The sequence below is a fragment of the Ischnura elegans genome, chromosome 12 (assembly GCF_921293095.1).
Source record: "Ischnura elegans chromosome 12, ioIscEleg1.1, whole genome shotgun sequence".
Lineage (NCBI taxonomy): Eukaryota > Metazoa > Arthropoda > Insecta > Odonata > Coenagrionidae > Ischnura > Ischnura elegans.
In genome coordinates, this window is record NC_060257.1 from 52,363,152 (window position 1) to 52,377,093 (window position 13,942).

Sequence of the window (13,942 nt, forward strand, 5' to 3'; positions counted from 1 at the left end):
CGCATACTCGAGGCCCCTGCCGAAACACATCAAAACCAATCTTCTAAAATGCGACCTCACCAAATTCTTTTTAGTCAAAATATGCTCGGTGATAAAAGAGGCACCCTAGCATGCGACATGGAAAGGAAATTTTCGGACGAGGATAAAATAATACGAGGAAAGAAAGAAACCACTTGAGATGTCGGGTCTCGACCGTTGGCGGCACGGGAAGGAAAAGAATATCGCTGGCAAGACCCCAGAAACGGGTGAGTTACACTCGCTTTAGCTCTGGAGATGCGTAAACAAAAATTAAGATGAAAATAGAAATTTCTAGCTTCAAGGCTACGCGTGTTTCGATCCGTGTGAAAATTTCTTGGAATTGCACTGTTGAAGTGAGCAAGGCAGAGTCACTGAAATTAAAATAAATATCTGTGCTATACAGTACCTACTCAATCCTAACTTGCTATGGCTATAAAAGGTGTCACTGGAACGAAAATATATTACTACTATACCTGCTCGACCCTTCTCAGACATATTAAAGGTCAAAATTGCCAGTAAATCAACAATTACTTTCGCAGTGTAAAAGGATATGTTAGGTACTTGGGAATAACCTTAAAATCTCCGTTACGCGAGAGGTACGATGGAGAAAAAATTTGAAGGTAAAATTCTCCACGGAAGACCATGATATAAACACTTGGAGGTGATTAAAAAAGGTCGTAAGGAAGAATAACGTCAAAGAATGGAGAGAAGTACCTTGGGAAACTATGAAGTAAGGGGCTGCAGTATACCAATCTCAATAATGAAATTCCATGAATGAACATCACCGTTAGATTTTGACTTATTTGACGTTCTCAATGGATTAGTTAACATGTGGAACAATATATCGTAACGAAAATTAACAGCATGCCCCTGGAGAAAGTGCATTAGAAATTAACTAGATGCTTTAACAGCTGTTAATAATACACTGTAGTTAATATGGCGCAGTTGGAGTCATATCTCGACGGAAACCAGAGCTTACTTAATAATCACTTCAGTTCAGTGGCGCAGCCATGAATTTGAAATGGGGGGGGGGCGGTTTACTGGAGATTTTAAGGCCCTTCCGGGGTGTATGAAAAACACCCCAGGGCAAAGATATCTCCGGGATGTCCGGGATATCTCCCCTGAAATTTTTGGAATTTTTTATGCTTAAAACGTGATTTTTAGGACTCAAAAACAGTAATTTTGTACGAGTAGTTACTAAGATAAAGTATAAAAATTGTATGAGGTAAAAGCTTAACAGGCTCAAGTAGGGGGTTGTAATCCGGTAACCACCCCACCCCCGTGGCTACGCCACTGCTTCAGTTACATCCATCAGTACTACAGCGTAACCTTGAAAATGACAGTGTAGTCGTGGTAACGTATCTTTACCTTAAAAAGAAGGGAATCGAACAACATGCCTTATTTATACTAACTGCCTCCAAACTTCAAAGGTGCTGAATCTAAAAACATTATCTCCATTTGAACCGTGAAAATAAAATAAACGCAAAGATCATTGCTCTTCATAAACGCATCCAACACAATCTCCTAAGCTTATTTTTTAAATCACAGATTATAACATTTGTGAATGAAGAAATAATTTGTCATCTACATTTGTGAAAAGAAATGTAGAGAATGATTAAAGCACAGTCAAGTCACGATCCTCAGGAAAATATCCCAAGATAAGTAGGTACTCCCAAATGCCAGCAGCTATTATTCCCTGCGATTCCTTTAGCAGTTTTTCATATAAATATCTTTCCGGAAGAAGATCATTAAGGCGGCTTATTTTCTGAGAGGAACTTCGACATCCTTGGAATTTGGAGCACCTCTGTAGTAGTCACAGAACCACAGAAAGACCGCACTCACAATTTTTTTTACAAACTGAGAGTAAATACAACTCACGAATAGTAAAAATATTAAATTTCATAGTTATTTTTATAAAAAAAATAAATACTTATAATAAATAAATATCCCATTCAAATTGGAATTATATACCATGACTAGTTTACTTCTTCTTGATTACTGGATTTAATGGGAATAAAATATTGCCAATCGAAATAAACAACACGAATGAAAATCCCATCGCTGTAGTCATCCAATCAGGCCTCTCAGATTCATCACGTGATCTTTGTTTTTGCAATTACAATCTTAGCCCCATGCGCAGACACCGAATGGTTAAGAATCAGCAGCATTAGAGAAATCTAACGCCAATAAAAATAAAAAAAACTTTGACAGAAAACAAGCCAAGGAAGGGGATGGTTTAGAATTGCATATATTTTTCTCTAGCATATATTTCATGAGTAATTTCCCTCAACCGCTCTCACACCAGATTGACTCAAGACTTTCCTATGGGCAAAAGAATCAGAAAAATCATCTCGAAGAAACAAATACGACGTCTTAGCTTGCTGATGCAATGGGTTCTGCCAATGTTTTTGAGCAATGGCATTTCCCGCCTGAGGAACGATTCTTTACGCTAAGGTCGAAGATATTCCTAGTGCAGGAAGAAAGGGGGAGACGTAGGAAGCAAGGTGATGTATAGCAGAACTCCTGCGAGGACAAAAGAGGCGCGGAAAAGTAGACAAGATGAATTCCCTTGTTTTGGACGCCATCCAAGATCTTCCGCGAACTAAAAAGATTATTACTTTCAGCGAACAACCGATGCAGCGACGTCCTACGAGAATGTGTAATGCGATCACGTGGTACCTTCTTGCACATCCTCTAATGTGCTGTAAGTCGTGACATACGACCCAATAACCAAAAGACGTTTCTCCTCATCAATACGTGCGATCGGGGAAAAATCCAGTGGGTGAATTACACGGCTGGATAATAAATGACGGTGAGCAAAGGAACTAAGGGTCGCATTCGTTGACTAAGGGTTATCTAGCCCCAGAACAAGTCCTTCAATAGAGACTGGTATAAACTGGAGCCGTATTTTGACCCCAAAAATACCCTCTTCAAATTATACTTTAATGACTGCCAATTTGAAATAGTTTCCTAGCTATTGTTTGCGGAAATTGATTTTAAAAATTCGTATTTTAATACATACGTTGCGTATGCAGAGATAAATTTGTACGATCACAGTCATGGTGCTAGGCAACAAGGTTCAAGGAAACAACATTAAGGGGAAAGGGGGGGGGGAAGTTCGTTTTGCCCATGACTTAAATTGGCTTTGAATCTCGAAAGTTGTTTCGTAGGAAATAATAGGAAACGTGGAAAATACTTGTCAATTTTGAAAGGAATTGTACAAATAATTAAAATCTATCATAATGCATTTGTGAGAGAAAACAATGAGGCATTTATTTTTATATAATAAAAGAAGTATCTTTCACCTGGTAATTATAAGCAATAATAAAACTATCCATTTTTCATTTCTATCAAGCACCGATGATACTACGTGGAACTCAATCTATCAGCGTATAAAGTTATGGGTATGAGTAGAAGCCATAGAGTTAAGCACCGTAAAAGCTATTAATTGGAAACGAAGTTTTTACGAAGACATTCACTTTAGTACCACAAGTAAAGGTACACCGTGATACCATGACTTCTATAAGATAACTGTAGTATTGACAGAATTGAATTGAGATGCGCCATGCGTAAACCAGGATAAAAAATAAATATATACCACGCATACAACTTTAGGAGCTCTCATCAAAACAATGTCACCTAAGTACAAACAAACCTGTTATGGAAAACGAGGAACGTGGTGGCAAAGTGGATGAGTATTTGGCTTCTGATGGAAGGGTTCAAGCTACATTGCCAAGAAAACCATTTGAATTCTCCAAGGAAAAACCTCTTATTTTTGAGGTGTCCTCAGAGAAAAAAGCTTGAACTAAAAGAGATTATGCGGAATTCACACGCCTGTGCTTTAGACCAGGGTAAGCTCTATCCCAACCAATTCAAATTCAACCTTCAGGTTGAAGTAAATGAGTGTGCAGCATTAAAAGTTCCTCTGGTGCGTCTTTTCATTAAACAATGTTTTTCTATACATACAGAATATCCTAGTCGCTAAAAGACAAAAAAAATCTGAATTTTGTACGATTCAACTCATAAATATATTAAAAATATTTATTGTAGAATAAGGTCAATTTAAAACGCAATCAATTAAAACGGAACGCACCATTGGGTTTTAAGCCCATGCTAATTCCACAACAATGACCCGAGCCCGTTACTAAGATACATTCTTGGAATCTTCACTCGATTCACTTGAAAGCGAATTGGCGAGAACAGTCGATTGCGATTGCAAGCGAATTATAAAGTAATCCAGAGCTAACAAAATACTTGTTGGAAACTTTCCATCATTGTGTGTGAGGAGTACAACACCGACCACATCGAAAGGAAAGAATTCCATTTCTTCCCAGCAAGAAACGCATTTGCTCTAATACCTACGTGGAAGGTAAGTTGAGTTTAGTGATACAGGACTAATTATGATAGGCTAATTTAAAGAATACTTCATTATGAGAGCGCAATTACTTTTAACTGATTGATTATCGTTATATTCTATTTTATTTTCATCTAGGGCGTAAGCAAGGAAGTCCATCATGGGATTCCGGAAGGCGATGAAGTGGTTGCAGCCCTCTTATGCAGTGGCATTGGCGTCCAGTGCCCTCATGATGGTCCTGACGACGTTGATCAGCGACCGGAGAAGAGGGGACACCAGTGTACATGCAGAGAACGTGCAGCACTTCGCCATTAAGAAGCAGGGAGGGTACAACCTGGACGAGGCGATGTATAACGTCTTTCCTGCTCAAAAGGCGGCGAGAAAGAAGAATTCCAAGATGGAAGAGTTGTACGTACTCATCCAAAGATGGAAGAATTTGGGGCGACCCGTGATATTGCAAGAAGAACTAAATGTAATCTTGGAAAATGATGTGCCAATATCCAGCCAACACATCATGAATGATGGTTTCATTATATCTGAAAGCTTGGAATATATTCCCTCCAATTGAATGAAACCATTGATGTCTAAATTCTAATTTCAACGTTCCTGTAATTTCGTATTGTTTTGAAATGTTTAAATTCAAATTTAAATGTTTCAATTATTTCGTTTTGTTTTGAAATGCAATAAATCTCCTTTTGAAAGCATGCAGTTTAGCATGCATTCAAAATTTCTTGTCTGCTACAATTTTTGTGTCACTTATTTTATTTTAAGAACCACATACCCATAAATGACACCCAAGGGATTGACATGCACGGCGGAAGAAAAGATAGCGAGTATAACGGTAGGGATATAGGTATAAGGTGCCCGTAAAGTCTCGGCTTGGTCTTTCATACAGCTACAATGTAAACTCTCAAAGAAATAAACGGTCAAAGGAAAGGAACTTCCCTATAAAATACGGTAATTATGCGTCGGTGACTGTGGGTGAGGTCTACCATCCCATATTCACATTAACTTTCAATTAAATAAGCAGAGTGAGTTATAGAAATGGAAGAAGAAAATGTTGATGATATTCTGATAAAAACTCTATTCCCTAATTTTTGTGAGTTGGAGCATATTTCCCCTGACCTTCCTGCCAGTCATCTACAAAGAAACTTTAATAATTGAACAATACATAATCCGCAATGATTTGAAGCTAAAATTACATAAACCTTGTTTTCCCAATAAATATATATTTATTATAGGATTTTAGTTTTTCGTCTGAGGTAAGAAGGAATTGCCATCTTTAAGAAAATTCTTAATTAATCTCATACAGTTTCAGATCAGTCGCTGATAATTAATAATCAAGCAGTCGATGCTTCTATTTTGGAAATAAAAAGTATCGAAGGAGTCCTTGTAATGATGATGGCCTAATCAAAGGAGTAATATTTTTTCCAACCAATGAAAATGTCGTTTGGGCAAGAAAGCTATAACTTTGCAACTCCATTGCATTCAATACCTAAAAAAAGGAGCAAAGGCATACAAGTTTTTGGGATAATAGCGATATTAATCAAATATTAACATAAAACCAAGACATTTTTTTGGAAAAAGCCGCCCAATCGGCTCATGAATCTTGAATATAAATGCAAATGTATAACTGAATTGCCCATAGTCGCAGGTATCACTTATTTTCATTTGCTACACCAGTGGCTGTATTTTATGATTGACAACTTCTTTATTACGGTCATATGTTAAACTAATAAGTTTAAAGAATAATGAAAAATGACACTTTTAATACTTGAATAAACACTTTAGAAAGAACTTTGAAAAAATGGAGGTGTATTACGACATCTGCAACGACGATTGGAAAGGGTGTTTACGGAAAACCTGTTATCGCAAAAATTTTATTGATGAATTAACCCCTTCACTGACGGATATTTCTCAACGAATTTCTCAGGGTTACGAATACTCGTCTGAGTACACAGGCGCCAGCCAGTATTTTCGTTCAGGTGGTCAAAAACGGGGGAAAATGTTTGAAAAAAGGGGTACTACATATTGGATTTTTAACTTATTTTAACACTTTTCACAATCGAAAAAAATTTATTTGTTAAAGAAATATTTATAAATTCAAGATTTTTAAATATTTCGTTTTCTTTTATGAAGAAAAATTATTGAAATTTTATATTTCGGGGGTGGGGGGGAAGGGCGGACCCTCTGGATCCCCCCTGGCTACTCCACTGAGTACTTAATTATATACTATCTTCATGCAAATTCCTTAATGTGCACATTTTACTTATCCCAATTCAACCACTGATACTAAAAAAATTGCCATTTTAACTCAGTTCCAGCGACTTAGTAGGGAAAGAAAATTTAGTTTAGACCAAATAAGCTCCTCATTGCAAAATGTTAGCCTTCCATGCATATAAAGCAAGTAAAAAATGATAGAGCTAGTCAAATGTTTACATATTAAAGATAAGAATAGATATAGCTCTAGACAACAAGTAAAAAAATCACGGAAATCCTTACTATGAGAACATGACCCACATATTTGTCTCGACGGTACAAAATCCATTAGCTAGTGTTAACTCAACGGTTACTTAATAATACTTCATATTCTACTAAAGACGAAAATTGAAGATTATTGAGAAAAATATGCGATGAAGCAGACATGGTAGTAAGGTATGAGATATGAATGAAAGAATAAGATATTAAAATTTTATCTATTCAATAAATAAAATTATATCCCTCTATCTTCAGCAAAATTTACTAATAGAACACACAATTATATATATCTGCAATAACTATTCATGAGGATGAGACTTCAAAAGCCTATAAGTACACCAATTAGCCCTCTTAACATATTTATTTTATGGAACAGTACCAATTTCATTACAATAACGTCATTGATTCACGTATGAACATTTTAATGAAATAGGATAGTCAATCACCACTAATATAGCATATTTAAAAAACAGCTTTCGCGACGGTAAAGCCCCGAAGTGATTAAAGACCCCCGAGATACATTTACTATATTTTTCGTTAGCCCCACTGGAGATCCTAAAGGCCTTCTTCATATTGTCAGCGTAAGAAACAGATGCATCAGTTACTTTCCTGACAAATATTTTTTTCTTCGTGACAGTAGCTGAGAGAAAGTAACAGGTAAAAGGCATAAAATGAATGCATAGCCTTTCCTCGGGTTTCCGCATGGGTAAGAAAATCTAAGGGAACCGACGTTCCGGGTTCCGTCACGTTACCTATTCTCGAGGCTACTCACATACTGCCATGCCATACATGCGGTCTAGCCTCCTGCACAATGGGCCTAAAACTTAAATAATATAACTGCAGCAATGGTTTATAATCAACGCAGGCCATATTTATATAAAAACTTATAAAGTTACCTTCCGTAATTTAACCACTCCGTTTTAATTATTAATATAACCGTCCTGTGTATGGACTATATAAGGAACCATACATGGCGCATACATGGGATTACGCTAATTCTTGAGAATTCAATGTATTTTTCCACATACGTAAGAAGTATTGATAACGCATATATCACTGGTATATCTATACATGGGGATGTCGTGTAGAAATGAAATAAATTGAAGCTAAATACGTTGTATCGAAAACACAACCCATGGTAACCAAGCAGTAAATAATAACAGAGGAAACGGAATTTCACGCATTTGATATAGTCTAAAAGCAATAAAATGAAGAGGATGTGGCAAAGTAAGTTGTTTAATATTTTTTCAAGAGATTTCATTAAATATGACGTCTTCGCTCAAGTAAAATGTGCATCGGACGATGGTTGTGGGAAATATTCTTTCATTTGATCGAGATGGGCTGAATGAGGAATATAATGAGGAGTTATGCTTAAATCTGAGGGGACATCAAATAAAATTATTTAAGTAGACTATCACGTATACAATGAATGCATAATCTGTATAAGCGGTAAGTTTCAAGTTTCTCTATTAAATTTAATAAGTGAATTGCACACTCAATACGACTCCTTTTCTAATTCCTGCCATTCGGGGAACGTTATAGTCAGAGAAATGAAGTTTAAGAGGGAAAAGCATCCTCGGTAAACTTCAGGAGACAATTACGACATAAGCGCGGTAAGAATAAAGGGTTGATGATCCTGTAACCTACCACCGCATGCTCCAATAAAAGAAAATTACAGCCCTTTCTGGTGAGTAAAAATGTGGTACAATTAAAAAAGTAGAGAATTTTTTGAAGTTATGGAATAACTCTGATGCAAAGCCTTTGCGTATTACCATTATCACTTCTTAGCAAGGTAAATTTACATGTCTATAGTATTTGAAACACTTCAATTCTGTGTAGATAGTTAGTTAAGGGCGCATTGGAGGGGCTCAAGGTTTTCCTTATATTGTCTGTGAATGAACAAGGTACATTATTAATATTCCAACATTTTGTTTTTATCGTGAGAGTAGGTTATAGAAAATAACAGGTATACGGCATGAATTAAAGTCCGGTGAATTGAAAGCACCGTCCATAGCAACCATGTAAATAATAACAGAGGAAACAGAATTTTATATGAATTTCATACTCTAATCGTCTCTTTATTCCCAATCTTGTCCTTCCACGAAACTTACAGACACAAAAATAAAGGCAAAGAGGAAAAACCATCTTCGGCCAATACCAAGAGATAATCACGACATAAGCTAACATATAGGAAATAGAAAAGGGTTGATAACTATATGGCCATACATGCTGTCATATCTCCTCCATAATGGGCAAAAAACTTAAGTCATATAACTGCAGCAATGGTCAATAACTAAAGGTGGCTACATACACATTAAAATTTAAATAGCGTTCGTAATATAACCAACTCGTTATACTAATAATTAGTCTAATCGTACTGTGTATAGACCATCTAAATCGCCAAATATGGAGAATACATGGGATTATGCTAATTCTTGAAAATTCAATACATCTTACATATGTGTGGGAAGTAATGGTAATGTATATATCCGTTGAATCTTCCAATTCTGGTGATGCCGTGTTGAAATTAAATTTGAAAAAAACAGAATTCTAAATAATTCTCCGGCTGAGAACTTTGCCCAGTCCAGAGAATTTTCACTCATACTTTTAGTGGTGGGAACTGGAGTTGGAGTTGGAGTTATGCCTTGAATAGGATGAAGTCAAAAGTTTTGACAAATAATCAAAGATATTTTCTTTTGAGAGGTTTGGCGTGGGAAAGTTTCAACTTCACGGAAAATGCATAATTTCCAAATGACATTCTTATTTGTTGACATGTGACAGTGTTAAAAGTAACTGGTCTTAATTTAAGTTACTTGGTATAATAAGAAATCAATCAGGAGTAAAAAATTACTAATTTAAAAAATGTAGTTAATCAGTAAAATTGCAATAACAACCACAATAACTTCTCGTAAGATGTCCTCTTAAAAGGCCGCCTGGCTGGTGTCGAAAATTGAGGTAAAAATGTGAATAAATGGAGCTATAGAAATCACAAATTGCCTTTTCAATTTCGATGCACAAAATTGCGACTCGTGCAACAACACAAGGGGTGTCATATTTTGTACCTTCAGTACATAATATGAGTATGTGAACCTAAACAGGCAAATTAAGCTACTCAGGGAGTCGAAGTTATCCGTAAGCCAAGGTAAACCAGTGAAATTAGTGAATTAATCGTCGTTTGCGAGCAGGTAACGATTACAACTAAAGTAACGATTTTTTTTGGCCGTAAAGAGAAAATTGGAAATAAAAATGACATTTCGTAAAAATCTTACACGTAATCCGAATACTTAAGTCGATTACTTACCAAAACTGACTCGTGATTTTAACTTGGCGGAATAGGGATTTAATATAAAACTAAGCAATGGTCATTCCTATAATTTTATATGATAATTTATACCATTTCCATAATTCTATAAATTCTATATTTGAATCAGGTACAACCACGGTACTCCTACCTGGAATTACTACATCTGCTGTGGGAACTGTCATGAACTGAAGGACTCTCTGATAATCTACAACCAAGTGAAGCACAGCAGAGAAACTTGAAACTACATATTTACAAGTGCTTTGTGTTCTGTACTTGCGTTTGTGTTTTTAAGTCGATTTTATTAGAATAAAGAATCACAATAATAATTATTTCAATTATTTCATATATATACTTACCACTCAATCAGTGAGTCAACCTTAGGGTTGGTTTACATTGGTGAGGATGGAAATAAACCCGAACTATGGCAAAGGCGTGTGAATTCCCAGCCATGGTCGGGTCGTCGGTTCCTTTCCAAGTCAACCCTAAGGCTCGCATGCATAAGGGAGAATAGTTTTAACCAAACTAAGCTAAAGACGATTTAATTTCGCACATTCATGGCAGGGCCCATGGCCCACCTCGAACTTTGAAGATTTTGTTTTTGGGATTGTCCGAAAGTTTCACCCCGGGATTCGAAACCGGAACACCTCGATGAACACATTTTACACATGAGAAAAGTATTGATAGCAAATTTGTTCCAGGTATCTCCCACTTATGTCTCATGCACGGGGGTGCCGTGGAGGAATGTGGTTTGAAAATCAAAATTTTAATAATTCCTACGACGATGCTGGTCAAAACACGGAAAGAAGTATTATTAATGCTAGAATTTACACAGAAAACTCGAGTATCCAATCTACGTGATGGTTAAAAACATCACGCAAATTGGATATACGAGGAATCACTGCTCGTGGAAAATAACGAGATAATAAAGTGCCGTATTTCGGCATCAACTCTTCTAATGTGATGCAGCACAATTGAAATGGTAATATATTTCTCTATATTCTTAACGTCAACGGTAAATCGTTATTCTGTGGCATGTTCATCAAGGATAGGCAACGGTGGTTTTCTCAACTCACTGCGCAAATTTTTACATTCGTTCACTTAGAGAAGGCGTGAACCAAGAAGTATTAATCAATAATTATTAATTCAATCGCTATGACTCTAAAAGCTACCTTTATAATATAAAACTTTGAACGTCAATTTTTTACACAAAAAAACGGGAAATGAAACAATATTTTCTATTCCAGGTCAGAACATACACGACGCAATGTATCAAATTTTTACTAAAAATATATTAAATTAATGATAAAAGGCAAGCCTGAAGGGGCAATACAGTTTAAAGCCCATGCTAATTCCACAACAATGACCCGAGCCCGTTACTAAGATACATTCTTGGAATCTTCCCTCGATTCACTTGAAAGCGAATTGGCGAGAACAGTCGATTGCGATTGCAAGCGAATTATAAAGTAATCCAGAGCTAACAAAATACTTGTTGGAAACTTTCCATCATTGTGTGTGAGGAGTACAACACCGACCACATCGAAAGGAAAGAATTCCATTTCTTCCCAGCAAGAAACGCATTTGCTCTAATACCTACGTGGAAGGTAAGTTGAGTTTAGTGATACAGGACTAATTATGATAGGCTAATTTAAAGAATACTTCATTATGAGAGCGTAATTACTTTTAACTGGTTGATTATCGTTATATTCTATTTTATTTTCATCTAGGGCCTAAGCAAGGAAGTTCATCATGGGAATTCGGAAGGCAATGAAGTGGTTGCAGCCGTCTAATGCAGTGGCATTGGCATCCAGTGCCCTCATTATGGTCCTGACGACGTTGATCAGCGACCGGAGAAGAGGGGAAACCAGCGTGCATGCAGAGAAGGTGCATCACTTCACCATTAAGAAGCAGGGAGGATACAACCTGGACGAGGCGATGTATAACGTCATACCAGCTGAAAAGTCAGCGAGAAAGAAGACTTCCAAGATGGAAGAGTTGTACGTACTCATCCAAAGATGGAAGAATTTGGGGCGACCCGTGATATTGCAAGAAGAACTGAATGTAATCTTGGAAAATGATGTGCCAATATCCAGCCAACACATCATGAATGGTGGTTTCATTATATCTGAAAGCTGGGAATGTATTCCCTCCAATTGAATGAAACCATTGATGTCAAAATTCTAATTTAAACGTTCCTGTAATTTCGTATTCTTTTGAAATGTTTAAATTCAAATTTAACTGTTTCAATTATTTCGTTTTGTTTTGAAATGAAATAAATCTCCTTTTGAAAGCATGCAGTTTAGCATGCATTCAAAATTTCTTGTCTGCTACAATTTTTGTGTCACTTATTTTATTTTAAAAATCACATACCCATAAATGACACCCAAGAGATTGGCATGCACGGCGGAAGGAAAGATAGCGAGTATAACGGTAGGGATATAGTTATAAGGTGCCCGTAAAATCTCGGCTTGGTCTTTCATATAACTAAACTGTAAATTCTCAAAGAGCAAAACGGTCAAATGAAAGGAGCATTCCTTGAAAATACGGTAATTATGCGTCGGCGGCTTAGTGTGAGGTCTACCATCCCGTATTCACATCAACATTCGAGTTGATTCTCTAAGTAAATTAGGGAAATGGGACTTGACCTTCTACCTGCCAGTCTTGTACAATAAACTTTCAATAGTTGAACAAGACATAAGCCGGTGTGATCGGCAGATTTACTTACGGAAACCTCGTTATCTCAATAATTATTCTGAGGAACAAAGGAATTGCCATCTTAATGGGAATTCCTAAGCGATCTTACATAGTTTCAGATCAGTCGCAGACAATAAATAATCACGCTACTATTTTGAAAATAAAATTTATTGAAGTTCTTGTAATGATGCTAGCCTATCTAAGCTAAGGCCTTTCCTTAAAATTGCTGCCACGTGCCCATTGAGGTGGCTCGTGGGGTAGTAAGTTAATTCACGTGTAACTACTCGTGTACAGAGGGGCATATCTATTTTCGTATTCGATCAAGGTCGGTCCGATCACATATTTTTCGGTCACGGTGAAATCTCTTAAATCAGCTTTAAACTTTGATGGCAAACCCCCAGCAAAAGGATGGCAAGGTGTGAAAGGGAGCTAACGAGCGCCGTTAAGAGCCACCTCGTCGGCTTCCTTTCCCTGCATTGGCGCACTCCCACCTTGCGGTCAACCCCACCATCCCTCCCTTTAATTAACACGTGCGAGCAGACATGACAACTCGGCCTTCCGCAAACCAGCACTTGCCGCGTGAACTTGACGCAACGCAGAAATAGAACAAGGAATGTAAGATTGAAGAGAGACGATACGTGTGGGAACTACCATACAAATATTATTACATATTTTTTTTATTTTCTCTCTGTGTTAGGGTGGAGCATACTTGACTAAGGGCAAAACCGAATAAGAGGGTGAAAAGTTCGGAGGCCGAAAGGCATTTAAATACTGTTTCGAGACACATTTTTTTTGTGGCCCACTCAAAAATATTTTATGAAAACTAGCGTTTGAAATTTTCAAATCGACGCCATTTCTCCTTATGCCACAGAAATTTATTGAAAAAAAGTGGGCATCTGCTCCATTAAGAGTGCCCTCGAATGCCGCAAATTGTATTGTAAAATATGCTTTCTACTCCGAGATATATAAAAAATAGTGGAAATCGAATTTTCGAGCTAGCCGGCGCCAGTGGGCCTCTAGTGGGCTGGAAGTGTGGGGAGGTTAGTCCTTTTTGACTCCAAATCCTATGCCCCAAGTCCGGGAAAAATCCCGGAGGG

At 37.0% G+C, this 13,942-nt stretch overlaps 1 protein-coding gene and 1 long non-coding RNA gene across 7 annotated transcripts in view; one reads left to right on the top strand and one right to left on the bottom strand.

The window, feature by feature from the left end:
* The window catches only part of LOC124169616 (trithorax group protein osa-like), a 430,983-nt gene that overhangs the window by 57,094 nt on the left and 359,947 nt on the right, over positions 1–13,942 (bottom strand). The window lies entirely within an intron of this gene.
* Positions 8,026–10,480, top strand: LOC124169618. Its single transcript, XR_006867177.1, has 3 exons — positions 8,026–8,299; positions 8,393–8,537; positions 10,282–10,480. It is a non-coding gene; the product is annotated as an uncharacterized LOC124169618 (long non-coding RNA).